Consider the following 27,966-nt stretch of genomic DNA (forward strand, 5'->3'; position numbering starts at 1 on the left):
TGGTTTTTATCTTGTTATTGTAGACTTCAGGAAGAGTCGAATATGTCAAATGGTGTTGAGTGTGATGAGTTTGTCCTAGGGTTGGCTTCACCTGGCTTGACCAGATTGCTGTCATAGTCATGTATTCTGGTATAATTAGTGCCTTTGCAAGGGGAGTGGCAATTGCTACCACATCAGGATTAGAAATGCAGCCACAGTGACAGTAACGCTAATGTCCAGTTTTCATGGGTGGAAATGAGGAAAAGGTGTGGAAGGCAGTAGAGAGCCAGGACTAGTGTAACTGAGGATTTAGGGCCAACTCTCAGAGGAAAACCTGGGATGGCCTTCTCGATTTCAGTATGATCTTGTCCACATGCAGAGGGTTATTCTACTGTTCTTGTCAGGGCAAAATTTCTAATGAAGTTTGAATGCAGGATTATATGATTGACTGATAATATTCTGGTGTAAATCAGTGCATTTCTGCTTTGTAGCGAGGCCTTAGACATGCGTGTGAGATGACAGTCTAAGTCCTGGTATTTTAAAATGATTGATTCAGATACGAGAAAGTTTTATGATTCACTTTTCTCTTTCTAACTGCCAGAAGTCAGCTGTGACATTCTCATATTTTTTCCTCTTCTAAGTAAGCTTATCAAAGAAGAAATCACTAATTTACCAGCCAGTGCTTAATAATCAAGGAAGTGAAACTTCCGCTTTAGAGAAAAAAAGAAATTCTTTGCTGAGTTGCTGAATGATTTTTAAATAATAAAAGCTTAGCATGTATTGGCCAACTGATTTTGGTTTTTTAATTATTATTATTTTTAAGACTTTTTAAGTGAGAGGGGTCACTAGCCTTTGAGAATTGAGCCACTTTGTTGACAAATCTGTCCTCTAAATTGAACAGCATTAATTAGAACTTTATGCTGTAGATTTTTACTTTTTAATGTGGGTGGTGGTATCAACAAAAATGTCTAATGAATTTGATTGAAGATGGTTTTAAAAGGTCTGCCACCTGTAGATAAAAATGTGCATTACTACACATGGTAATTATCAAGACTGAAGGCCTTGACATGATCCGTTGACCTTTTGAAATCAAAACACTTACTGTAAAGAAAAAAAGGCACTGATTTCTCCATCTCTGTTAATATAGGACATGTCTGTATACTCAACTGTATCAATACACTGTAATATATCTAGGGGAAAAAAAGATACTTGGGATTATGTTAGACCCAAGTTTCCCATCTTCTCCTCTACAGGCTTGTAAAGCTCTCACTATTTTTGTATGTGTTGAGGGATCTTTTTTTGATCTAATGAAACAGATTTCTAAAAATATTCAGGTGTCTGAGACAGCAGCAAAACATCTCTGAGCCACCCTACAAAAATAAACTAGTTTTGTGCGTGCAGGATGAAAAACAAAGTGTACAGGAACAGATTTCAGCTTCAGGCTTTCTATAGGGGCATTTGCAATAAGGGAGGGGAGCAATAACCCCGCAACTATCATTGTAAAAATTATGAAAAGCACTTTGATGGTCCTTTTTAAAGTCAGCTCACTAAACAGGAGCCAAAGCAAAAGCCTGAAAGGCAACTTGTAGTTTGCCATTAACAACCTCAGCCCCTTGCTGCTATTTGCAGTTCAGAACGAGTGCTTCTGCATACGGTGATGGTGAGAAAAACTAAAGGGAAATAAAGGACGCGAATGAAAGATTTTCTGTTTTCATATGAGTACTTGGAACACCAAGCAAGCGAAGAAGCAGCAATTTTAGCTAAGCTAATGTAATAGAAGACCATTGCACCCAAACTGTCTCAGCAGAACTTCCTGCATAATTAGATTGTAAATCTTCTCAACTGAGGAAGTTTTGCCCAGGGTCAGATTGTCTAAGTAATAATCCATTCTACATAAATTAGAAGATTTGAACTGCTGGGATACATTATTACATTAGTTTTGTTTTTTATTCCTAATATAACTAAGGAGAACAAATGCAACAATTCTTTTTCTTTTCTTCTTTTTAATTATGTTATGTCTCTTTAGCTTTCGATTACCTCAGAAGGCCTTTCCTGTAGGTTTTTGATTTTTCCTGAGCAATGATGATGAAGTTGCCATCTAGGCAAATTAATACATTTTTAATATACTTTAGAAAGTGATACCACAGAATCCTTTGGCCACCGGATTCTGTGATATCACTTCCTCAGTGAAGCGTTTAGTCAGAGATGCTGCTGCTCTTGCGCTGCAGTTTTTGTGATGCTGAAGTTCTGTCTGCCACTATGACCCCCTTGTTCTGCAAAGAATAGAATTGCCATCTTCAGGGTAAGAATTAATGGATAAAAATTTACTAGTAACTAGTTTACAGCAAGCAGGCTTCTGAGTTTTTAATTCAATTATTTTCTTTGAGAAAAAGAAGATTGTGAGTACTGGACATCCATATACAGCTGTATGTAAAAGTGACAGGGATAAATCCTGAAGTCATTATTTGGGCAAAAATTGCCATTGAAATTTCAGTATTTGATCTGCTTGAATGAAACAAAGTTTGCAGTGTAGCACAGATTAATTTGTATGGACTTGTCAGTGATTTTTTTTTTTTTTTTTTTTTTTTGTTCTGCATTTGTCTTTCACTATGAAATGGAGGAGTGGTCAACTTTTCAGGAGAGCCTTTTGGACTTACAGCTTTTGGACTGGACTCTCAGGGTGTCTGTATATACTCCGCCGATGCTAAAAACCAGAGAGAGGAGATGTGGAGGGACTTGTGGAAGTGCTCACGATGCTGCGGGCTCCCAGTTCCTGGGGCTACTTCGGGCATGCGCCAACTCCGCAGTCTCCGTTAGATGCACGTGTTAGAGATCTAGACCTGCAGAGCAGTAGTAACTTGTGGCAAGATTGCAAACCCAACTTGATCTAGCTCCGTGATGGGTTGTCTTGTTGGTTTTATATGTGCAAGCGTTGAGAAAAATGTAATATGAGGAAAAGGTTGGCTTCTGTCGTTAATGATGTTTTTAAATACCTGTTCTTACTGAAAATTCATACATAATATTGTGGTAATTTTTTTGGAAAGAGAAGAAGGAAACTATCTGGGGCGGGGGAGGTACTAAACTCTCTATTTCCTATCTACTTCCTGTGATGAAGGGTAGAAGAATTAAAACATGGAATAGATAATTCTGCATTTTCAAATACAGGAGTATTTTGATTACCTGATGCCAGTTCTGTGAGCTCAGCTACCTGGTGAATCTGCGGTCAGCCTACTCTGCAGGGCACTGGCAGCTGAAGGCAAAGCATAAGTTTTGGTGGAAACAGCAAGTGCTCTCAAAGGTCCTGGAAACGGGTACGCCCAAACTCAAGGATGTGTGGTCACCCTTCTCTTGACTGCTGCGCAAGGAGCAGACTTCAATATACTTTATTTTTCTCTATTGCTGTGAGACACCAATGGATGTGAAAAAGGAAGAACACTTTAGAAGACATGAGGAAAAAAATGAAGATCTTTGAAAGCCCTTTGAAACTGGTATTTTGGGGAAACACCAAAGTATTCAGGTTGCCCTTGGAAACATACGAGAGCACTGGAAGTCAGGAGATAAAGCATTATTTTTTACTTCCACTTAAAATCCAAACTTGCTGTCATTACTGCTATTATAATCCTTATAAAATTACTTTTACATATTTAAAATTTTCATTTATTATTTAACAGCAGGTAGCTGTGTCTTTTCTCAGGAACATCAGATATAAAGAAAATCAGAAATCAGACCTCAAGACTACTTTTGAGGCAGAAATAATCCAACCATTATTTCTGGTGTAAAAGGTTTGTGAATAGCATCATTTGCCTAGAAGCTGTTTTCCAACCTAATAACTCCCGGAATAATGACCTAAAACTGTTTCCAAGAGGATTAAGGCCCATATAACTATTAGAAAGTATAAGTTTTTGAAAAAGCTTCTTTCTGATTGGCAGAGAGGTGAGTTCTGATTTAGGTTAAAGCTGCTTGCTTAGGAGAATCAGTTTCAATTTCTCTGAAGTCAAAAGTGTTGAAGTAATCCTCTGGAGGAGGATTGTCTAAGGTTTTTTTTTTCTTTCTTTATATATATAATATGTATGTGTATATATAGATATTACTTATTGCTATAATGTCCTCAAAGATGGTCATTTCACTGGGTTTTTAATCCATTCGGGGGGGGGTGTTAATCTTCTGCTTTAGTTTGCCTTGGGCAAAAACTGTTCAAAATGGGCTGAGATCACAGCTGAACACTTAGCTTGTTGGTTAATCATCACTTGAACGCTCTTCATTGGAGAGACTGCGGAACAGAGAATTTATTATCTCTAATGATATTGGTGTGTTTTTAAGGTTGTGCACACGTTGTATGCGCTTTACTCTTGTTAATTGCTTTTTTAGCTAGTGTGATCTGTAAAGGGGAGGGAGGAGAAAACGTGGGCTCAGGATGACTCGCGAATATCCGCTGTACAGGGGTCAGGAATTAAGGGATTGGATTTGCAGCTGAATCTGTTTGATAAAGAGCTGCTCGCCGAGTTGCACTTTTAAATTGGCAAAACTTCCCAACCGTGCATCAAAATACTGGTGACAGAAGTTCACTGCAGAAAGCACGTGAATTCACACTGAAATGGCTGTTAACCACCTATCGGTTTTTTCACCTTCTTGAAATAACCGGAGCTAATGCCATAGCTTCTGGCCGAATCCCAGAAATGTCTCAGCAGATCACACCGAAGACCAGAAATCATCAGTGAGTTCAGCCAGCTTTATCCCAGGGAGCCTTCACTGACAGCAATCGGGATTGGTTTACATCTGTCCCAAGAGCATACTCATATAAGAAGGTGAAATAAACATCTGGCGTTAGCAAAGTAAAATAGAATTATTTGGTTTATTTACCTGAGGAACTAGTATCACCGGCCATTCAGAAATTTGTAATAGTATGCATATAGTATATTAAATCTGGCATTTAGATAAGTTTAGCCTTGTGTGCAATTTAAAGGTGGTTTAGCAGACCTCCTCACTAATAAGGTAACAGTAAGATTTGGCTGTCAACTGAGGGTTTTATAAAAGACGGGGCCAGTTTTGTGGGACACTGAAATCCATCTTTAAAAAATGCAGAAGAGATTTAATCAGTGATGGTACTTAACATGCATCTGAACTGGGCCCTGTTTTGAAAAAAAATCACTCTAATTTTTGCATTGGTTGACTATAGTCACAATAGAGAAAGGCAAAGAAGTGTTTGCTGATCAGATATATGGCCAAATTCTTATTTCTGATGCAGGATGCACACTGCCAAAAATCTGATGCATGTGCTTATGAAAGATTTTTCTGGTTCTATATGTACTATAAATATATTCCACATGGCTTTATACAAAGCTCTCTGTTATTTCAGTAAATCACAAGCTACTAAGCTAGATCTAAAGAAGGTGAAGCTCTAAATAAAATTCTTTAACATTTTATGACTTTGAAACCCTGTTTTAGAGTATATTTGCTTCATTAATTTGTGGCTTTGATGGTCTCAGTTGGGCAAGCATTGAGCATATAGGCAAAATTTAATGGAAAAAAAATTTTCACAAAGGTCTCTTGTTGCAGGTAGGCTATCAGACAGGGAGAAATTTCCTTTTTATTTTCAGTATTCTAGGTTTCAATATTAAACCAGGACTATACAGTTTTATTTAAAATAAATTGTTTAAGGAATACTGTTGCTGAAGATGTGACCAGGTTTGGCAAAACTGCTTGCGTAGTGCGAATATGAGTCTTTCCCGGAATTTTAGAGGAAAAAAAAAATCTGTGCTCCCTCCACTCCCAGCTGTGGGACTGAGGGTGTGATTGTGCAGTATTGTCTTCCCAAACCCCTATGCAGGTCTGTCTGGTGGCCTGGGAGCTCCTCAGAGTGTGCCCAAGCAGCACTAAGACGAAGTCTGGCTATTGCCTAGCTGGTTTCCCCTCTTGATTTGAGAACTCTGAATTCTAGCATTATAATTTAAAAGATGAGAAGAGTGAGTGGATTAGCTGCAGGGGAATAGAGTTTGGTAAACCTAAGCGGTAAACTAAGAGTAGAACTGCAGAGATGTTCCCTGTTGCAGCAACAGGTTGCCCTAGTTCCTCGCTGTTTCTTTTAACCCTAACCGCCATTATGTAGTAGAGTAAAATGGTACTAGAGGTACGAGAGTAAAATGAAGTTAAGAGAGTGAACACTTTCCCTCTCCCTTCCCCCTCTGCTCCCCCTCCCCCGCCTCAATAGCAGCTTGATGTTTCCAGTGGAAAGTGCAATTTTGTTCTCAAGATTGGTGATAGAAATACAGTATTGTCCCACTCGGTTGCTTTGTCCCTTGCTGATACTCAGAATTATGCCTTCTTACTGTACCTTTTCCACATACATGAGCTTTTATGCTTTCTAGCATTGCAAATCTGGGAGAGTAAACAGGGTCCTACTCCCCGCCACGCATCGTCTGTGCAGCCGCCAAGTAAATGCCAAGCATAAGGCAGACTGTGGTCGTCGCTTATACCTGTGTAACAGCAGTGGAGATTACTGGGTTTGGGAATTGGAGAATTTCAGGACAGCTGTAGTGCATAATATGGTCAGGGGAGGCATATCGTGGGGGGTCTCACGTGGAGGACTAGCACGGGGGCAGTGATAGCGAAGCTGGGCTTTGGGGTCTCGCACCAGGTTCTCAGCAGCCACAGTCAGAACAAGCACTCTGCATCCCTTTGCTCAGGTAAGGGGGGGAAAACGAGCGTCAAAGAATACTGACATCCCCCAGCTGCTTTTCGGTGAGCCACTGTAAACTTAGAGGTAAAACTTGAAGATAATAATTTCTTAAACAGTCCAATGTTTTGTGCCTTCTTCTTCAGAGCAGGGTACGTAAGATGAGGACAATGTCTTGACTGACAGCTGGGGAGTACTGAGTCCCCACCCTTGGAAAATTAGGCCGCCTTTGCAGCATCCCCCAAACTAAAGCACCTGAAGCCTCCAGCTGCTCCTGAGTCACTGGATGGGAGCCCTCATAAGGAAAAGGGAAAGGGGAGTCCAGCAACTGGAAGTCGTGAGACGGGAGAGCTGACGGCTTCTGGTTTCTGCACCTTTGAAAGAGTTAATGCCGAGGTGCTCTATTGTATTAATGATGGTTGTCTCTTCTCAGAGCCCATTGGGCTCTTTCAGGGGCCTCTCAAAACAATGAGTGCAGTGAGGCTGTTCTGTCTAATTACTCCAAGACAGGGATGCTAAAGAGGAATTAATGACAGTTGACAAGTGCAATTAATAATTATAGCAAAGCTGGGAGTCATGCAGCAGGCAGATGACAATAACAGGGTAACTGTACATGACAGCTTTCATCCGTTCCTTCCCCCCCCCGCTTCTTCTTTCTTTTACCCTTTAATGTGAGCTGCTGCTTGCAGCTGGGCCACACTGCACTGCTCGCTCGGAACAAGAAGGCGCTGAGATCTTGTCACTTAGGTTTGGCCAATTTCTAACCCACTCCTCCCCCTCAGTCCCTCCCTCCAAAAAAAAAAAAAAAAAAAAAAATTAAAAAAATTACCAACAGCAACAGCACCAACTTAGCGGCACAGGCTTCTGTTAGCTTTCACGGTCAGGTGTTGACAAGACTACTTAAAATTCATGTTGGGAGATTGGAAGGAGAAGGGGACAGGGAAAGGCAGCAGCAAGCTAGAGTTGAAGTGGGATTTCCATATCAAAGGCCAGGCCTTTGGCTCTGAATGGTAATTAAAGTACCCAGATTTCATCTCCTTGGTCAGCTCATGAAAAGGAAAAAAAAATTAGAGGATTTTTTCACTCCCTTTAGACTACAGTACAGCAAGCAGTAAATTAAATGAAAGTTGAGCTAAAAGGTGCCTAACGCTTCAATCTTTTGCATCTAATAGAATCTATGATGTTTTTAAAGCATTTATTCAGTTCACATCTTCATCTTGCTGTGATTATAAAGGATATCATGTCTGCTTACATTTATTGGGCACACATCTTGGCCTTCCCAGGGTTGTAAAAGGATTTCACTTTGCATTATGTTGCTGTTATGTTACAGCCTTTCGGTTTAAAAAAAACAAGGGAGGGGGGAGAGTGTGAAAAGGAAGAAAAAAGGCACATTTCTGTGTAATTTCTAGCTGGTCATTGTAGGAACCACTAACACTGAGAACCAAATAAATGCAAATTTAATGAGGCATGGGGAACTACTAATGAGATACAACAGCCCCTCACCTTGAGGTTGCTCGTTCAAACCTAGACCATGGCACTATTGAAAGTGACCACAAACCCACAGTCACATCGAAGTAGATATGCAATGTTTTGTCACCTTGGTCCAGTTCCTAGTGGATATGTAGTGATGAAACGAAAGCTCTGCTTGCATTTGGTGGTAGTCCCTCTTCAGGGACAAGGACTGTGTGCTCTCTGGATTTCCTGCCCTTGGCGTGGGTCATGTTCAAGTCAGAGTTACGCTGTAATGTGCGGCGTCTTGCCCCGAGCTCCTCCTTGGCTGTCCTGGATCCAGGTCTCCTGTAGACATGCCGAGGTCTCCAGTCTCTGGAGCTATCGGTCTGGCCTTTTGCTGACAGTGGGTGAACACCCAAAGCCCAAGGGTTTCACCAGTACTATTGGTGTCTTGTTGTGCTCTTTAAGTTTTTCTTTAGATCTGGGCTTTCCAAGCAGTTTCTCAACACCTTGGGCTCCTGCCTCTGGGTTTGCACCTCAGTAAATGCATGGTTGTACCCTCTTTGGCTGAATGCCCTGAGGGAAAAAGCAGTTTTGCTCTTTTCACTTCTGCTCCATAAGTAGAAAAGACTGAAACCTTAAGTTTCAGAGGCACATGTGTATAATTAAAGGTGACCAGGCTGGGTCTCATTTACTTTGGGGCTGAGTTGGAACCTGCTACAGGTCACTGAAAATATCTCTCCTGACCCCACTGGATGCTGGATTAGTTCCCTAAGCTGAAACCCTGAAGTCTAGATGTTTTGCTGCATTTTCCTATAGTTACATCTCCGCTATAGCAAATGTATGCCTTTTGACATAACCGTTTTGGTGAGACATTATAGATGTGGGCAGTGCTGGTGGTGTCCTGTTTGTATGAGTACAGCTGCTGTGATGGAACGGGTGAGAAGAGCTCCTTGAAACAAAACACGGAATAGTTAGGATCAAAATTTAAAAAGGGAGGGAGGGGAAAACAAGGCAAGTTATTGTTGCTGTAACATACAGCAAGAACTTAGAAATGAGCTAAACTAAATGCTCACTGGACACAAAACTGCCCTGAACTTCAGATGTTTTAAAATCTAGACTTGTATTCTAAATGCTGAGGTTATTTTTCTTCCTCCCTTTCTTTCTTTCTTTCTTTCTTTCTTGCTCTTCCTTTCTTGCTCTTTTCCTTCTCTCTTCCTCTCTAAGGCACTCTCTCCTTCCCCCCTCCCAGCTCAAGTGCATCATTTTCTGCTATTGAGTTTAAAAAACTCTGCTGCAGGGGCTCTGAAATGAATAAAAATGTAATCCTCAATGTGCCCATTGTGCGCTCTCATTTGTTTTTGCTGTATCGATTTATCAGCGGAGGGAAATTACTCGCTGGAAGAGAGGATGCCAGTCAGAATGACATTTATTTCATAGTACAAGGAGGCTCTCCAGCGTGTTTCCATGTAACCCAGATATTGGAGCTGTAAAAGGGCTTGTAACAAGGTTTAGTGCTATGATTAGATCGTGTGGAGCACCTTGCTTTCATAACAACAGGCACTTGGCTGGAGCCAAGGCCTCAGGTTATGGTCAACTGGTTTTTTTAATTCCTTTTTCCTTAACACAGAGTATTTGGCTTGCACCCCAAAATATTTCTCTGTTCAAAACTCAACCATGCAAACTTGTGAAATCTCATTTGGTATTTATAAGGGTCTTGAGCTTTCATGTCACTGAGTTAAAAAGAGAAAAAAGATAAAATATTTACTTGTTAATCTTTTTAGCTTTGCGCTTCCTTGCGTTTCTAGTGAAATAACCCCATGATTTTAATTCACCAAAGCAAATCTTTTCCTCCAGTGATTGTAAGCTACATTTGCTCAAGGTGAACAGTTACCTGTAAAAATGTAGCGTATTCTTTACCCAAAACGTGTAGTAGGTATATACGCGTTGCAAATAAATGTGGGATTCAGGAGGCTGAATCCTGGCCCTGGGGTTCGTGTTTGGCTGCTGTTGCTGGATGGTCTGTGCTGAGGGCTTTGCTGTGCTGACTCGTGTCCAGTGTCTGTCGAGCTCAGCAGCCCCTTTTCAACAGCATTCAAGGTCAGGTGGTTCGAAGGAAGATCCCAAAACCCTAGAATTGGTCTTCCTCTACAGGACTTCTCTGTACCACATGGATGTTGGCTTCTTCTCCGCAGCATTTTATGTACCTTTGGAAATGTCCTGTTAGGAGGTATTCTTAAAACTCTTGACATATTTATGGCTATTTAAGAACTTGCATCTGGAAATAACCTTCTGGATTGTCAAGCTCTTCCTCCTAGCGTGGATATTGATAGCATATAACCTTCATTAATTTCCTGTGATTTTATTTATTGTCATAGATATGAAGTTGTTGCTAACTTCTGTACATCTATAGTTATTCCTTTTTGACTTACCTGGTCATGAGCTTCAGTGGCATCGTATAGCAGGGAGCTCTGGGGGTGAAACCTGCCCCATAAGCTGGGGATGGCTCCTGCCCTGTGCAGGAGCACAAGTGCTGGCGGGGAGCCCACCGTTCCTGACCATTGCAGGAACGTGGGGAAATAGGCAGTAGGAGGTATGGGAAGTTATGTCTATGTTGAAGATTGCTTGATGCTTTCCATCCTAAAATTCTCTTTTCAGCTGTTTATATCTTTGCCAAATGATTTCAGCTTTGGCTGATATTTTCCGTTTTGGGTGTTTGCCTCAGACATTTAAAAAAAAAAAAAATTTAAAAGAATTTTTCAGCCAAAATGGCTCAGCTGTCCCCAGGCTGAGAGAAAAAATAAGTTGTTTTGCTTTTATTAAAAATATTCTTCCCACTGTCTCGATGGAAAGCTCAGCTGTCAAGTTACAAGCCTCTGAAATGCTATATTTCTTATATCCAGTAGTAACTTTCTTGAGTGATAAAATTAACCAGATTTAACTAATCCGTGGAGTTCTTTGCTAGACTCTGAACCCACTGGCTCATGTGTCTGTGTTGCTGCCTTTCTCTTTGGGGTGGTGGCTGGGGAGTAATGGTTACGGTGAGCTTAGCTAGAACTAGTTAGCCCCTCTGCCTACATCACTCTTTCTGTTTTAAACAGAGAATAATGCGGTTGCTGCAACCGTGTCCAGCTGAGCTAGAGCTCAGGCTGCATTTGAGCAACAGAGTTAGCTGAGGGTCTTGCTAGCTAAGCTTGACCTGAACTGAACTGTTCCTTTCTAGTCTAGATGAGATGTGTTATTTTTCCTCCTAAAGTTCAGGTCAGAAATACAGAGAGAGCAAAAGGGAAAGAGTAATGCTGAACTGTGGAAGGGAAATAAAATTGAATAAGTGCCTGGCAGAAGCAGAGAACAACACTATTGCTTTTGGTAAAGTTGGGAGCATGCATACAAATGGGTCTGATGGAACTTGTCGCAGCAGCGGGAGCGTGGCTCTTCCCTGCGGTGACAGGCCCCTGTTATTTGCTCAAGACATCCCCTTCTGCGCACAGGCATTGAACCTTTCAGGAGAGAATAAATTACAGATTTCCTTTTTCCACCTTACTGAGGTAGCAAATGGCCAGTGTGAGGAAATAGGAATGCGCGTTTGGGGAGAAAGAAATGGAGTCTGTGAATATGTGGACCTGAGGAAAGGAGGTCTCAGCACGCTAAAGACTATGAGGAAGGTGAGGTGGGTTGGAGTAGCCAGAAAATCATCTAGGCAGCTATGATGGCCTGCATTCTTCAAGCCTCGTATGGTTTAGGAATTATCTGTTTTGTCAATACATTGGACAATGGTAAGGTTGATTCCCCCCCCCCCCCCCTTTGTTTTCTGCATACCCAACCAGCTATATTTGGAATGAAATATGGACTCTGATTACAAGAAGATAAATGGAAAAAAATAAGTTTAAATGGTGGTGTTATCTTAAAATAAATGCTTCAGTAACATACAGTCTAAAGCTATTTAAGCATATGGAAATGTATGTAAAATCAATATACTACTATGTCACTTTTTGCGTCAGAATCAGTGTGTGTCTGTGCTGACAAAATGGCATGCATTACCTTTCCCCATCTGTTCAAAGCACATTTAGTAGTGCCTTGAAAAGCTTTTGCAAGTCATGACATAAATACACAACTGGATGCTGCAGTATAGATAGAGCAGCAATCTAGTGAAGCCTCCTTTAAAGGGAAATTATTTTAAACCTTTTCAGGCAAGAAATTAATTTTCAACCAAAAAAAATCGGTTTTAGTATAAAAGTGTAATAGCATTTACCAGTCATATCCACGTTAAACATTTCTCCCTACCACTATATCAGAAAATAGCTTCCAACGTGGATAAAATCCAAAATCAATTAGTTCAGTTTAAGTTATTTCAGATTTCATTGTTAGTTTTTAAAGAACGTCTTCCAGATTGTCTCTAAATTTTGCATGAAAATTAATTTAGTTAAAAATTTCTTCCCAGTTGTATATTCCAGCCTCGGGGGGCTGAAGATTTGCAGAGATGACCAGTAAAAATAGTACCATTAATTCCCACGCAGTAGTACCTGAGTAGTTCTTCAAATGTCACTTTCTTTGTAATTACTGACTTTTTATTGGCTTTTTAGTAGAGCTTCTTGTACCATGATATGTAGCAAAACCACACCACTCTCCCTTACCTGATGAGTGTTAGGTGTCCATCACGTGACTTTATTGATGATTCTACATTTATATAAAAATTTTCTTTTAAGAAGTGTCTTTTGCTCATAGATACGCAGAAGGCTGAGGGATAGCTCGCTGTCTATCCTAAAATATGAGACTCTCCTTACATGCCCGAGGTGACTGCCATTTCTAGGACAGAGTAGTCTCAATCTTTCAGGCAACCTGCAGGACCACACACTTTTGAGGTTCTTATTTATGGTTTCCTTCTTATCTGTGTAACCTTCCATCCATCAACTCATAGTTTTCCTCTAGCAAAATTCCTGGTAAATCTTGATGTACACGCTGGTGGTCTGCGATCATCATGTCCATCTACATAATCAGAAGCAACGGTAGATAGGCAGAAGTGAACGCCTGAAATGAGAGCTGGTCAGAGAGTTTAAAGTGACCATTCATTTGTGGGTTGTTTTTTTCGTTGTTTGATAGACTTCAAGGCTGTAGAAGTTCTGTGGAGCAAAAATCTCAGGTACTAGATAAATGCTTGTGGAATAACTGTTCCTGTTTCTGTGGCACCTGGTGAAGAACTAGGAGAAAATAATGGAAGCATGAGCAAGTAAACTATTTTGGACTATTTCTCTTTAAAAACACAATGTAGTTTGAGAAACTCCAAATTATGAACAGAGTTGGGGGCCAAAGGGAATTGGAGGAGTGTGCATCTAATCCGGTTCCTCCTCTTAGAATAGACCTCAGTAATTTTCTGGATCCAAACTAATGAAATTAAAAGTTATATACAGGTGCAAATTGGTAGTAGCTATTATTGTGAATTTTATCTTCTTATTCTTTGCTTACTATAATGTTGTTATATTTGGAAAGTATGTGGAACGAGAGCCAAAAGCAATGGAAAGACCTTCCTTTTGAAGCAAAAATAGAACCATTATTTGGAAAATCTCGCACTGTGATGTTTGTTCATCTCTTCACTATTGCTGAATTTTGCTTTCACTTGCAAGTGTGAACCAGCAGATTAGACACTTCCAAGGGCTCATTCACTGTGAGGTTTTGCAGGTGATTTCAGTTTAATGCAACCAGATAATTGTAGCCCTGGGGCTTTGGCTAGGTTATAAAGCTGCTAATCCAGACAATATTATCCGATCACATGTTGTGCTTATATGAGAGACCTCTGCCTTTAATAGTCTCTCCCTGTGCTTGTAAGTGTTTTTTTTCTTAGTTTCAGCAGCCCTATAAAAATGAGACACAGGCTAAGATTAAGCTCCTGAACAAGTCACCAGAGTTATGCAGTAACTCTATTATATGTACTCCATACGTGAAATACACATACAGCATACATCAGTTGGTTCATGATGCTAATGTGTATGTTCACCTCTGCATTTGAAAGGGTAAGGCGGTGGGCACTGACAACTCTGAAAACTGAAGTCTGTATTTAGCTCTAGGCCCACATGCAAATGTATGGCAGTGTTTTATAAGCAGTATTGTCAAGTAGTCAGAAAACAGATATTTTTGTTAAATATATATTTGTCAAACCAGAAACTTTTCTTGGCAATATGCTGGCTTGAAAGCAGCTTTTTGGGGGAGGCAAAGGAGAGTGAAATTGCATGTCAGCCTGAAATCTGGACCCCTCTCATTTGGCAATGTTGTTTGCTCACCTCTAATTAAATTTCCATTATTTCGTTCAAGAGGGACAGTTCTTGTAAGTTTAAGTTTGTCATCCAGCTCTTTGAAATGTGAGAGGTTGATATGGGTCATATAAAACCTTAGAAGAAAGCTGAGGCCTATCGCTGTCTGTGCTATGGGAAAATAAAGCACACTGTCCTGGTATTGGTACCTTTATAGCATTGCTTTGGCTCAAGACACAGGGTGGAAGGAGGGGCTGTCTTCTGAACCAGCCAGCAAAACAGGCTTCTTAGGTTTGGGTGAACTGCTGTGGCTGGAATAAATAATTTGGAAACTGGGAGGAGCATTGGTAAAACTTGCATCGTAGTAATTTGGCCTGTTACAGATGGAAAGAGATCTCTATACTGCTAATTTTATTAAGTGCGATTGCTTCTGATTACTCCTCTGCATGCCCCTCATTTCTCTGTATGTTGCTCGAGCAAACACGTAGCCTGCTGTGCAGGTCCGCATGCTGAGGAACGAGGCAGAGTCCTCAGCTCCTTGGAGGACGTCATTTGGGCTGAGGAGCATGCCCTTAGGAATAGGGGTGCTGGGTTTTTCCATGGAGAAGTTGGTTGTACCATTATTCTCTTCTGTGTTGTATTAGTATTACTAAATATTACATACTTATATAGCTAATTTCAACTCTTTTATCAACAAGTGTTTGTAAGAGACAAAAGGAATTGATCAGGATTAATCCATTTACACTTGTCCTGCTTGGGGAAAAAGAAAAATAACAGCCAACTACAGCTGCACCTCTCACTTGAGCCTGCTCTGGTGCTCCTTTGACCATGCTCTGAGCTGAGTCAACTTGCTGAACTTTAGCCCTTGACCTAGCATCAAGCTTGTTCTCCCTCCTCCTGCTTCCAGAATAAACTGGAGCATAGAGTGCCTGTTTCAAAATGCACTGTATCGGGATGCTGTTGTCTTAAGACATCATGCATCATGATGGCAGCAGAGAGTTACTGGGGTGTAGGAGAAGTCAAGTCACTCGGCTTTTTTGGACTATTTCCAGGCTTCAAGGAAGGAGGAGATATATAAAACTAGAGGGATTGTGCAGTACTACAGTCTTCAGATATTTATTTTGATAATTTTTTAGAGAAGAAGAGACGAGAGATCCAACAATTTCCCCATAAAATTTCTGTTAAATATATTTCTTTAAAAAATGAATTTCATTTCAGGCAGTTGTGACAAGGTCTATAGTGTTCACGGTGATACAGTTTGGCTCTGATTTTGCAAAGGCTTGGCAAGTTCACATGTTAGTTTATGCATCTGAGTACTCTCTCTAACTTCAGTAAGACTATTCATGTGTGCAGAGTTACAGGCTTGCTGAAGTCTCTGTAAGATGCGAACCTAACATATAACACAGATTTTACACTGGGGAACACTAATGTCAAATGTGTAATTAAAAATCTTCAGGACAGGTGAATTTCTGAGCATGTGCAGTATCCTTTTTGTGAACCTCAGGATCTCAGCTGGTTTTGGTGAAAAACACAGAAAGCAATTAGCTTGCATCTTAGAGGCTAATAATAACTGAACCTTTTGGCAGATTTTGTGATGGGATGATTTCCTCTCAGTGATATAAGCCAAATGAATTAATAAAACAGATTTTTAAAAATCACTTACTCTAACACAGTCATTTTGCTGTCAGAGGTGCATAAAAGCAAAGAATTTGAAACCTGGACTCTGCTACTTTGCACTTCAGACCTTTTTGTAAGGATCAATCTCATTTATTTGCACCATGTTAAAGCAATTTTCCCTCTTCTCAAGCTACAATCTTCTGTGTTCTGCTTGAGATTTGAACAAATTTCGTAAACTGAGCTTCCTTTATTCTCTCTCTCTTTATAAAATTTGAAAAGATTTCTTCCATTTCAAAAGTAAAGGTCCAAACAGATCTGCCTGGATAAACAAGATGAGCGAGATTTGCTTTTAAGTCAGGCCGCAGGTGCTTGCTCTTGAAATCAATGATGTCTGTTTTCCCCAAAAAGACAATGGTTGTAAGTGGGTTTACCACTGATTGCCTCCTTAATGTGCTTCAGCTCTGACCAAAGTGACCTCCTCGCTGCTGTGCCAACTCGTTCAATCCCTACGATCGCTCGGTCTTTGTGGTCTCTCTGAGCATCACCAGAGATTCAGCAGTGCAACGAGAATGGGGAAGATAGTGCCTGCATACACACAAATGTCGCAGTCACCTGCATGGACGAGTCCAGTAGCTTTAAACAAGGGAAACGCCAGATGCTAAAAGGTAGGCACAGGAACCCTATTTGTGAAGAGGAATACGGACACCCCAGTAATGCTGATCTGGAGCTGAGTCTTGGTTCCCAGCTCTGCCACAAGCTTTCCTGGATCATGCATGTATCTAACTACCAAACGTAAATAGCAGCATTACTTAGAAGGAGAGCAGTGAGGATGGGTGTGCTAGGTGGCAATGCAGCACTTCAGTGCTGCAGTGATGTGGGCCACATTGGGCCCGAGACACAAATGATATGGTCATCTCTGGGGTGTCAGCTGGGTATCTCATTGGTAGAGGACAATGTAATTGCACACAAAAGTCATGACAGCAATGCTTTCCAAATAGTGAGAAGCAGTCCTTGGGGGAAGAACCAAGAGCTGCTGGAAGACAGAAGAGTGAAAGAGCAAAGAGATGTACTCCTAGATATTTTAGTTGAATCTAGTTAGGATTGAGCAATGTGTAGGCAACACTGGAGAATGGTGCCCGTTACATTGAAACTCAGCTATCAGTCACTGGAATGAGATGTTTTTGGAAAAGACGACATCACTTTCCTCTTTGAAAATGTAGCTGGCTTTATAATGCATCCAAACAGGATATAAAGTCCCCCAACCCTCTGTTCACCTTATGTCTATTTCCCATCTCTGGAGTTAGCTAACGTGGGACAAAGCTGAGACACGAGTTATGGTATCAAAGGACGTTCCCTCACTGCCTCCTACCCTCAAGTAGATGAGTCGAGCTTGGTGCCTTGAACCGAGTGTCAGGGAAGTTTTCTGTGCTTCTCTCCTACATAGCCAAACATCATGCCTGATGTGCAATGGGCTTTTTAACTGTTGTTTTGGTCTTGTTAACTGTAACCCTAGAAGGCTTTGTCTCTTTTGCTGAACTGTGAAACGCATGCCGATTCTTCTGAACAGGTAGCCTAGAAACCAAATGTTTATGCCTCTTAGTTTTAAAATATACATAATAGTATGGTTTGATCTCACCTTTGAAAAAGACTGACACCCCCACCACCATTCTTCTGAGTAACCAGAAAATACTGTAAATGCTTCATCCTCACCCAGGGCTCACATTCAGCCTTAGGACTCCTTAGCCTCTGTTCCTGTTCCCATTCCCTATCAAAAGCAGTGATGTGCAAAATACGGACTGAAACCGTTGCTGCCTAAGGCCACTGTCTAGGCTGAGAATAAATCTGATCAGCTGCAGACTCGTATTTTTCAGTGGAGCCTCTGTTTCTTCTGTTCCTTTTCCAAGGGAGACAAAAGCCCAAGCAAACATTCACAGAGCGCCTACCAGGAGAATTACTCTGTTCCCTTCAGCTTCTCATGCTGCACCTATTGCCATGTTCTCTAAGGTCTGGTGGTTTTGTAGGTGGAGCTGCGGAGTCTTAATGCAGGGCTCTCCTTGAATGGTGTGACTTCTCTGTGCCTTTTCCTCTAGACTTGCAATGGAAATGCAATGCTGCTTTGCATCCTGGGGTTTAGGCTTCATGAAAATAGCCATCTGACAAAGCTTTTTTTAGATGAAAGGTAAGATGAAGCAAATTATCATTTGGTGCTTGAGTCAGTCTTTCAAACATAGGCTTACAGTGCCAGCTGAGGTGTTTTAGGGTATCCTGTTTTGCATCCTGTTGCCTTTCCAGTAAGGTCCCAGTCTGGTGCCATGCCCTTGTGTCCGAGGGGTAGGCACAGTTTAGCCATAGCTGGATTTTCAGCGCAGTGAAGTCGGGGGCAGTATTTATCTGTGGAACTGCTGAAGAAGTTAGCTACTAGTGCCATCGTGGCAGTGCAGCGCTCTGCCTGGCCCAATTAGCCTTGCTGCGAAGCCAGCCTTATTAGCTCAGAGCGAGTGCTTTGGAAATGCAGTGAAGTGCAGCGGGGTATCTCCACAGAGCAATGTGTTTGGCTGTGGGTCTCCACCCTGAGATCTCCTCCCTTGATCTGAGGGCACTGGAGGAAGCCCGTTAAACCTGGCCCTTCGTTTTCTGATGAGCTCTTGGTGCGGTGCTCGCTGTCACCTCACCTGGGTGTCCCTGTCCTAGTGCCATCCTTTTTCATTTTAGCACCTAGGGCAAGTCTTGCCCAGAGTGATCTACCCTACCTGGAGCTCTTTTAAAGAATAATAATAGCCCACATGGAAGCGGGTTCATAGAAGTTAGAGATCAGCGTAACCTTTTGCTCCTCTCTGCCCGTCTCTTTCAAGCAGCTGTGAAGAGGGAAGATCTCCTCTCCTCCTTCCCCACTGCCCCTCTGCCCCAGCTCCTTCTCCTTCCTGCCTGGGAGTAAACAGTAGATGTTACATGTATTAACACCGCGCTCTAGCACAATGCTCCTGGGCGTGCTCTGTGTGCAAGTCCCTGGCAGCCGTAAATTAATTAAAAGTAGACAGAAACCCTAGGAAAAAAGCAAGTTCCCTTCCCCCCCGCCCCTCTTTTCCTTTCTCTCTCTGTGGGTAAATAGCTAATTCCTTTGTTCCTTGCTGCACTATTTCATTTCTGCCATCATTGTCCTCATTGTTCTCCGAAACAGGAGGGGTCTGGGCCAGGAGCAGCCAAGGTCTTGGCTAATGACGGGAAGTCTTTAAAGTTTGCGCTGCATTTCATCTTCTCTGTGGGAGTTTTAGGACGCATCCAGTGTTTGATCCCCACCGTGCAACTTTGCTTCTAGTTAATTAACAGATCCCCATTACACTCTCTCATCTGCAAGCACATGGGAGGCCTATCAGGAGGTAATTCAAGGCCAATCTGAGTGATGGCAGAAATTAGAGAAAACGGTTGTTTTAGGGTTCTAACGTTCAGGAATAAAGCTCTCCCTTTGCAGAGGCGCGCTGTAAATTTGGGCTTGTTTCGTTGTATCATTTTAAGTTTTTTGAGTGATCTCCTTTGCAGTCAGGTCTCTTTTGGGGGTTCAGTTTTTTGGGAACTGTAGATGGGAAGGCAGTTTATTTGTTTTGCTGCTGCTTTGCAGTGCTGGCAGCCTGCATGGTGTATGGTTTAGAGGGCCAGTTGAAACGAAACCGCAGTGTTATTAGCAAGATGTTTTCACCTTCCTTTCATTGCCGGCTTCCCCGTTCCCACCAAGCCTATTATACAGGTTACAAGTGTCTTATGGCAACTTTTTTAGTGTCGAGTAAAACCACCACAGGCCTCCCAGCTGCAGAGCTTTGTCAGGCTTTCAGCTAAATACTGCATCTCTCAGGAGTGCAACCTTCTGTCGACTTTGAATGTTTAGAGTTGTCTGATATCCCCCCCCTTTCCTCTTTCCCTCCCTCTTCCCCACCCTATGAGCAATGACCCCCTTTAACTAATGAATTAGGAACTGCTCCTGCAGTTGCAATTCTCAGTTCAGCACTTGGCAATGAGAATCAAACCAGGGCTATTTAGTGCAGCGTTAAATGGCCCACCACATTAGCCCCCTGGCATGCTAAGCTATTAGGTTGTTCCACTGTTGTTAAAGTTACATTTGTTAGGTGGAGTTGCTGCTCCAACAGAAACTTGGTAACGTGGGAAGAGGCAGACAGCCCAGTGTCTTGTGGATGTATTGTGCAGCTACAAGAGACCAAAGTTTCCCCTTCTCTCCATGAGTCTATTACAGAGGAAAGTTTTTAGCTTTGTTGCGATGGAGCGGTCTCGATTGACCATTAAGCTGTGGCAGGGAGTAATCAAATCATCAGTTGTTGCTTACCTGTTCATCGGTCAGCTCTCAGCTGGGCCGCAGCAAGGGGGCGTACCCTGGCAGGGAGCCCCCCGCACTTTGGGAGCTCCAGGTAGTATCAAATTTTGCAGGCCATGTCCTCAGCATCACGGTCTACTGCTGGTACACTCACCTGGTTCTCTGGGCTCCTCACTGCGTCTCAAGGGAAGAGCAGTGCATGGGCTCGTTCTCCGTTTGCAGATGTTGGGCTGATAGGAGGACTTCCGAACAGCTATGGCTGCACAGCATCCAACTAGAGGCTCCTCTAGTCCATACCCTGCAGCACAACACAGCCCAAGAAATGGGTCTTTCTCAGAAATGCTCCCAAACTCCCTCGAAACAGACTGTCACAGAAGAGGGATTCACCATTTTCTGCTATGAGTGAAAAAAGGGTATTATTTTGATCTTGCCATCAGGGCTGTCTTGAAGATCCTAGGCACAGTTCCTGTAGCTGCAGACAATGCTTATCACACTGGGAGGTGGGATTCACCCCTGACCTTAATGTACAAGTGTAGAAAATGAACTAGAAGGTATATGCACCTTTGGTTCAGTACAGTGTGCTTGACTTTCCAATGCTCATTCTTGGACTTGGTCTAAAAATAGTATTCCTTGTCTGCTTATTTAAGGAGCCTGATGTCTTATATTCTGAATGAATATCCAACTAAAGTCTTTATATATATATTTTCTTTTTTTTTAGATATATATATTTAAAAAAAAAAAAAAATTGTGCCATAGGTTAGACCAACGTCGGGGGGGGAGGGCAACAAAAAAACACAGGAAGGGCAGCAAAGGGAATGATTTGGTACTTGAGCCTCAAACACCAGTTTGAATCCTGACAGGGTCAGCAAAGCCTTCTGTGTTCCTGATTTCCCTCCAGCTCACTGAAGGTTTTATGGACAAGAGGTGAAGGAGTGACATCCTTTTGCTCCAATTAGGCATCTATGTTCTGTGGAGCTGACTGTAGGTGCAGGAGTTTGCTCAGCTCGCCTGAGTGATGTCGTCTTTTTTTTTTTTTCTTCCTTCTCTTTCTTACTCATGTTGCAACGATTTGCATCCTCTCTTTCCGCAGCAGCAATACTACTTCTTCTTCATTGCTGGATACAAAGCTATTATAAAGCACTGACGGATTCTTTGGGGTGGGAGGGCGAATCGATGCACCGATGCGAAGTGTCATCGTTTTATTTGATTTAAGCGTAATGAAATGGGCAGCGCATTCACAGTCAAGGCACCCTGTTGCTGACGTGACTGGGGTAGACAGGGTCCTCAGCTGCTAAGCAGGGATGCTTGGAATTGCCACAGGGTTTCAGAGAGAATCCCCCTGCAAAAGGAAGCGTGTGCCAGTATTGTAGAGTGCTTGTGCCAGCCAGCTTGCAGGGTTGATTTGGCATTTGGCGTATTAGTAGCGGCTGCCAGTGTGTGTGGTGGAAGAGAAGGGAATAGACTAGAAAAACACATAGGATTTTAAAATAAAAATGTAAAATTATTTGCTTTGTGCCATATGGACTCCAATATTTTGACAAAACTAAGGCCAAAATTAATCATGCCAGGTTAGAGTTTTAGTTCAAAAACATATGTATAACTGTCCCCCTGAGTGTGTATTTGAGTTACGATTTTCATACAGAAAAACCTTAACCTTTTCAGTTTCTTGTTGTCTGTTCCAGTACCAATTGCTCCACACAGATGAACTTTTCCTATTGTGTGAAAGTTTAAAATAGTTTTTGCTTTTTTTTGGGTAGTTTCTTAGTTAAATGTCAAAGATATTGTTGATTTGCTCTTTAAAATTTTGTTTGGAGGACTTTATTTCCTTTTTCTTTTTTTTTCATGGAACTAAATGGATTTTAACAGAAATTGTCCTGTGTCCAGGCTGGACTGTTTGGTCAAAAAGAAAAGGGGAAGGGATGAGAGGATGAGGGAAAAGGAGTAACCAGGACCGCTAGTAATGGTTGGAGAGCTATTATATGAAAAGTGGAAGTCCATCACGCCAGTCCTGCTTGTCCTGACTAAGATGCTGTCCCCACTGCACCTGTAGCACAGGGATTTTCAAATCTGGGATTTAAGTTTAGAAATATGGAATGTGGCCAATCTGTGGATTTTAATTTATAAAGGAACCATCCTGAATATCTACAGTAATATCACCTTTTGCGCAATGTAAATCATCAAATTTTTCACTATAATTTTTTCATCAAGCACCCAGCATCGTGTTATGCCCCAGCATGTTATTCAGGCTTACCCTGTATTAGATCATTATCGAACAAGCTTGGCTATGCATTGAAGCACAATACTGTTCTGCAGTAGCTCCTGTTGTGGGCACTTTGCTTCGCCACTAAAAATGCCATATGGAGTCTAGCTTAATCCACTGCAAAAACAAAGCTAAACCATACAAAGGCACTCCTGAAAAGGAAGAAGGTTGAGTGTGGAGTGGAGCTGTTCTGCATTGGTTTTTCAGAACTGGTTCGTTATGTACACAAGTCCACAGGATGGCATCAAATCTTGAAAGATCCAGTTTTTATAGAGTTCAGGTGTGATTGAATGGGGTATTTTTGTTCATGCCACTATGGAGATATGAAATGGATATGAAATTCAAATATAGATCTCTATCTTTCTAAAGTTTGGAAATGTTCAGAGGCAGGATTTAGGCAATCTTTAATTCATGTGAATGTAAGCAATACTATGACTATCTGAGGACAGTAAATATAACTCTATCTGTGATTGATCTCAAGATCAGCCTACCTATTATCATAAAGCCCCTCCTTTAAGAGCGGGAGGAGGTGGGTGGAAATTTGAAAGAACAAATTTAAGCAACTGGTTTCCTTTCACTTTTAAAATCAAATAGTGAGAGAGGCATAAAAGAGCCCCAGTTTGGATGATAACGAAACAGTGCTTTGAAGTTCTAACTAAATTGCATTTCTTGTTCTCTGCTGTTGCCTGTTAAGATGCAAAAAAATTGACAAGCAATGATTAGTATATAATAATGTATGTTCAAATAGCTTATGGTATTATGAAAACAAAAATTCAAAAGGCCAATATACTGACAGTTAAAATCTGTCTAAGGGGCAATAGGGGGGAACCTTCACAAAAACAAAATGCTGATTGCATGCAGCTATCCTGCCGAGTCAAATCTTAAGTAAATTATACATACACAGCTGTACTGGAGCTAAGAAATGAAGCAGTTTAAAATGTTCTTGGTTCTGTGCTTTAGGCAAAGCCTATATCCACTCTGTGTCCTTAACGCATCAGACATTTGGTCTGTTGGTTTGGGTACCCTGCCACAGTAACTGGGCGGTACTGGGTGCTTCAGAGGCCAGTGGAAAAATCCAGCTTTGTGCTAGATCAGATGTAGGGAGTGTGGCTGATAAACAATCTCTCTTGATTCTATGATAAGGAATCCCTTTCTCTCAGCTGCACCCCACCCCCCCAATCCCCTCTACCCACTTGTGAGAAATCCTGATGAAGTACTGAAATGTTGCATATTTGGGTAGAGTTTTTTTTCCCCACAGAAACAAATTTACGCATCCAAACATTCAGTTTCTAAGCAGCTGAAGTTCTTCAGAAATTTGGGTCAAATCTGATAAGTAATTTCAGCCAAAATAAAGATGAAAATAAAATTCTGAACATCAAAATGATTCATTTCAATACATATGAAATAAAGCATTTTGATTTCTTGGGATTTCCAAGAAGACTTGGTGTAATTATATAGCCTAGTGATGAGGACTGCTCACAGGCACACAGGGGATGCATGTTCTTATCCTCTTTCTTCCTATATTGAAGAAGGGTCTTGAATGTAGTTTTTTCTCACATTCCATTCTTAGTCTATATGTACATACACTCATGCATATATGTTCATGGAGGGAGAAATAGAATAATTCTGTAGGTTTGTGAGCAGGCTGGTCCCTGTGAAAACAGGTAACTGGGGTCCACTCCCTATGCCAAGGAATATGTAGGTGCTTATGCAGAGCTTCAACTAGAAAGACTGATAAGTAGATCCTGATGTACCATTAGTTAGGGCAGATATTAGGATATGGTGCGCTTGCAGATCCTTGCTCCAAATCACATTTAATTGAAATTCAGGTCCTTCTGATCTTGGTGAATACTGTAATCCCAAAGACACTATGGTAAGGAGAGTTTGGCAGCAGCATCTTGTTCACAGGATCTACTTTTAAACTGCTGGCAGCACCTTCTTTTGCCCAGCAAAAGTACCCTTAAGCCACAGTTAGTTGTGCAACTCCACTTTCAACAGTGGGAACTAAGGTTTGGACCTAAGCTAGCAGAAATAACTCAGAAACATTTAATGAACATTAACAGGCTTTGCTCAGGTTTTTTGAGTTTCTTGGGATCAAATCACACTTCCCAAACATTAACTGTCCAAAACCCACATTAAACACATGAACAAAGAAAATTCTATATACTACTCAGGAGGTAATGCAGTTTTGGTCTTTGGTTAACAGAATCAATCGAATCACTAGTTGTAAACCTAGCACGAGAGGATGTGAGCAAAGCACGCTGCTGCTCTAAGTGTACTGTCCTGAAACTCTTGCTGTTCTACCAAAATCCCCCTCCTAAGTTTCAGAGTTAAATCACAGTGAATATAAGCAAAATTTGGCCCTCACTTTTGGCATAGTATTGCTTGCTTGCTATCTTTTCATTGGTTTTATTTGCTAGAATAGATACTATTTGAACTTATTTTAAAAAGTGTATTTCAACGTTACTTAGACACAGAGGCTAATGTGTCTAGCTTTCAGATAGCTTATTACCATTCGAATACTCTGTAGATAAATTATATTAAAAGAAAAAAAACACAACCCTGTTTCAGCTTCTGACTCATTCTAAATGGAGACTTAGCTCTAAGTAATCAAAATTGCTTTGGTTGTGCATAGCAGCATTAAAAGCCTTGTCCACTAATGGAGTGAAGCGGCTCCAGTGAAGCAGCCTTGCCCCCTCATTATGTGATCTTGCAAGTGCTGTTTGTCATCGTCGCTTGCCGGTCTCAATCTAACTGTACCGCTGGTGCAAATTAACGGTAATTCGTTACGACACGCTTTGTCCTTCCAGTGAAGCAACAATATGGATCTCGTACCACCCCCGCCCTTCTCTCCTTTCCTCCCCACACCTCCCAGATCCTTTTCCCACCTCAAGATATCACCCCTGACTTAGCCTTCCAACTCCTTCCGACTAACTGGTGTGTCAGGATGTATTGTGGCTTGACTGATGGATAGCACCCTGTGCTCTTCTGCTGACACGTTATAGAGAGACGTGTGTCAAACAAAAGGCAGTGCTTTCTGGTGGCTCAGGCAGTCTCCGTGCTGATGGAGGACTTGTACTTCAGGGGAAAGCTGTCCATGCACACGGGGATGATCATCCACCACCTTCTGCAGCTGAAGAACCCTACCGACAGCATGCTCCAGCAAGCAGAAAAGATCAGTGGGTAACACTTTAAAATCAAAGTTAGTTAATATATGTGGAGTTTTGATGAGTGACTACTGTACTTAAACACCATTGGTTATTACTAATTTATTAAATTTTTATTTCCATCCTGACTGCAAGAAATGACCTTAAGAAAGGAAGCAGTAGTTGGGGGCTCAGAACTCAAGAAATCCATGCCTTGCTTTTCCCCAGATTTCTTTGCCACTTTGTGACAGACGCTTACGCTCCCGTTAATAATAATTTCTACTTCTCATCTTTCGGTTATGCTGTCCTTTTACATTACAAACTGTATTGTGAGGGCTGTCTCTTGCTTTGTGTGTATAAAGAGGTTTCTACAAGGGAGCCCTGATTTCAGCTGGGGCTTCTGTCCCAGATGCTCAGCTGGTGGAAGTTGGCTGAGCACCACTGAAGTCATTAAGTATATGTGAAAGGTCTATGGCATATTATTGTTGTTATTTGCATTGCTGGAGAGAGGGATCTTCACCTAATGTGATCTTAGCCCACATCTTAGAGAATTAATGTCCAATTCTCAAAGATAGGCAGTTTTTTCTCCCTTCAGTTATTTTCATTTAAAATGAAAATGAACAATTTTTATGTGAAAATTGAACGTTTTTGTTTTGAAATATCAGCTTTGAAACAAAATATTTGTACTTCTGATGGGGGAAATTGTTGAAGTTATTTGCTGAAGGTAACTTTTTTTAGTAGATTTTTCACATAAAAATCAACCCTGTAATTTTGCAATTTTAAAAAAAATTTTTGGGGAGGAAGCAAGAAAAGAAGGGAAGTTCAGATCAAACCTTAGAATTTTTTTTTTTTTCCCTCAAAGAAAATTTCAGAATAATCCAAAACTGATTAAAATCAAGGTTGTGGCTCCAGTTTCATCCTAACTAACATTAGGCACTTTTCTGAGGTCACTAGATTTTGAACGTTGTCATCTGAGCCTTTCTTTGTAGTCAGGACAGAGAGATGCTTTTCAGCAAAAATGTTTCATCCCCTGTTAGGCCTTTACAACCCATAGGGCAGTCTGTCCATATCTGCCAGGGGGATCCTGAGCTGACTGTGTTCTTAACCCGTGCAGTTGAATTTAAGTTGGGTTAGGCATCACTTGCCAACAGGTCATTGACTCTGGAATGAATTTTTTTTTATTGATACTAAAAGGTCCACAAGATGATCTATTATCATTGAAATATAATGTAGACCTATCTACAATGCTATTCATCAGTAACGAGGTTAATGCCATTACCCCCATTCCACAGATGAGAAACCTGAAGCAAGGGAAATGACTTGGCAGAGGTCAGCCAGAAAAGACGTTTTTCTACCCTCACCCCACCCCCCTGTCTTGTGGTATTTATTAGGAGAGAGCAAAAGCAAGGTTTTCTCTAATCTTAAGTCCTGGAGTCATGTTTTCATATGTTAGACTTTCAGCTAAATTAGTTCTTTCCCCAGTGGATTCAAAGCTTGAAGATGTGATTTCTAACAGTTCAAAGCCAAGTAAATAATCTCCTACAAGAGTCTGTGTATAAAATATCACTGTACCTTATCGCTGATCACGTGATTTGGGGGTTTTGAAGTAAGCCTGACAACAGCACTTCCAGAATCTACTGCATCCTAACATATCTCTCGTGGTTGCATGCACTTGCATAATGTGCAAGACTAAGGATAAATATTTTGGAGGCGGTGTCCCTGTGGATATATCATAGAAGAGGAGGAGGTCGGGAATCCTGACCGCAGAGAGGAAGGGTCAGTTGCCTTCTTCATGTTCCACGCTGCGCCCAATTGGCAGCACCAACACCAAGTTAACTAGTTTAGCATAAGCTCGAGGATCTCTATGCTATGTTGGAATAATTTCTCAGACATACATATACCATATATAACTGGTGATACAGCCAAAATGAGTGTTACAGACACTTCAGGATCAATACCAGAGGTAAGGATGAATAGTCTATCAAATGATTTTGGGAAACAAAATAAATCTTAATTTTGCTGCTTCAGAAGGGTAGAATTGTTGAGATATTTAACTCTGCCAAGTGTCTTATCACCTCTCCATTGAAAGCAACAGCAAAAGTCCTAACCGATTTCAGTACTGCAGGATCAAGCTCCAGGTGTTGCAGGGCGATTGCATACTCAATGCAAAGAACTTTGGGTTCTTTGAACTGGGGAAAAATATCTTTAATTTAGATTATATATAATCAATTTTTATTAGAGCTTTAACTTGGTTAAGTATAATCAGGTAGCTA

The 27,966-nt window shown here is 41.3% G+C and overlaps 1 protein-coding gene across 4 annotated transcripts in view; it reads left to right on the top strand.

Annotated features, from left to right (window-relative positions):
• SOX5 (SRY-box transcription factor 5) overlaps positions 1-27,966 on the top strand; it is a 651,312-nt gene that overhangs the window by 160,999 nt on the left and 462,347 nt on the right. The window lies entirely within an intron of this gene.

This window comes from Calonectris borealis, chromosome 1 (assembly GCF_964195595.1).
Source record: "Calonectris borealis chromosome 1, bCalBor7.hap1.2, whole genome shotgun sequence".
Lineage (NCBI taxonomy): Eukaryota > Metazoa > Chordata > Aves > Procellariiformes > Procellariidae > Calonectris > Calonectris borealis.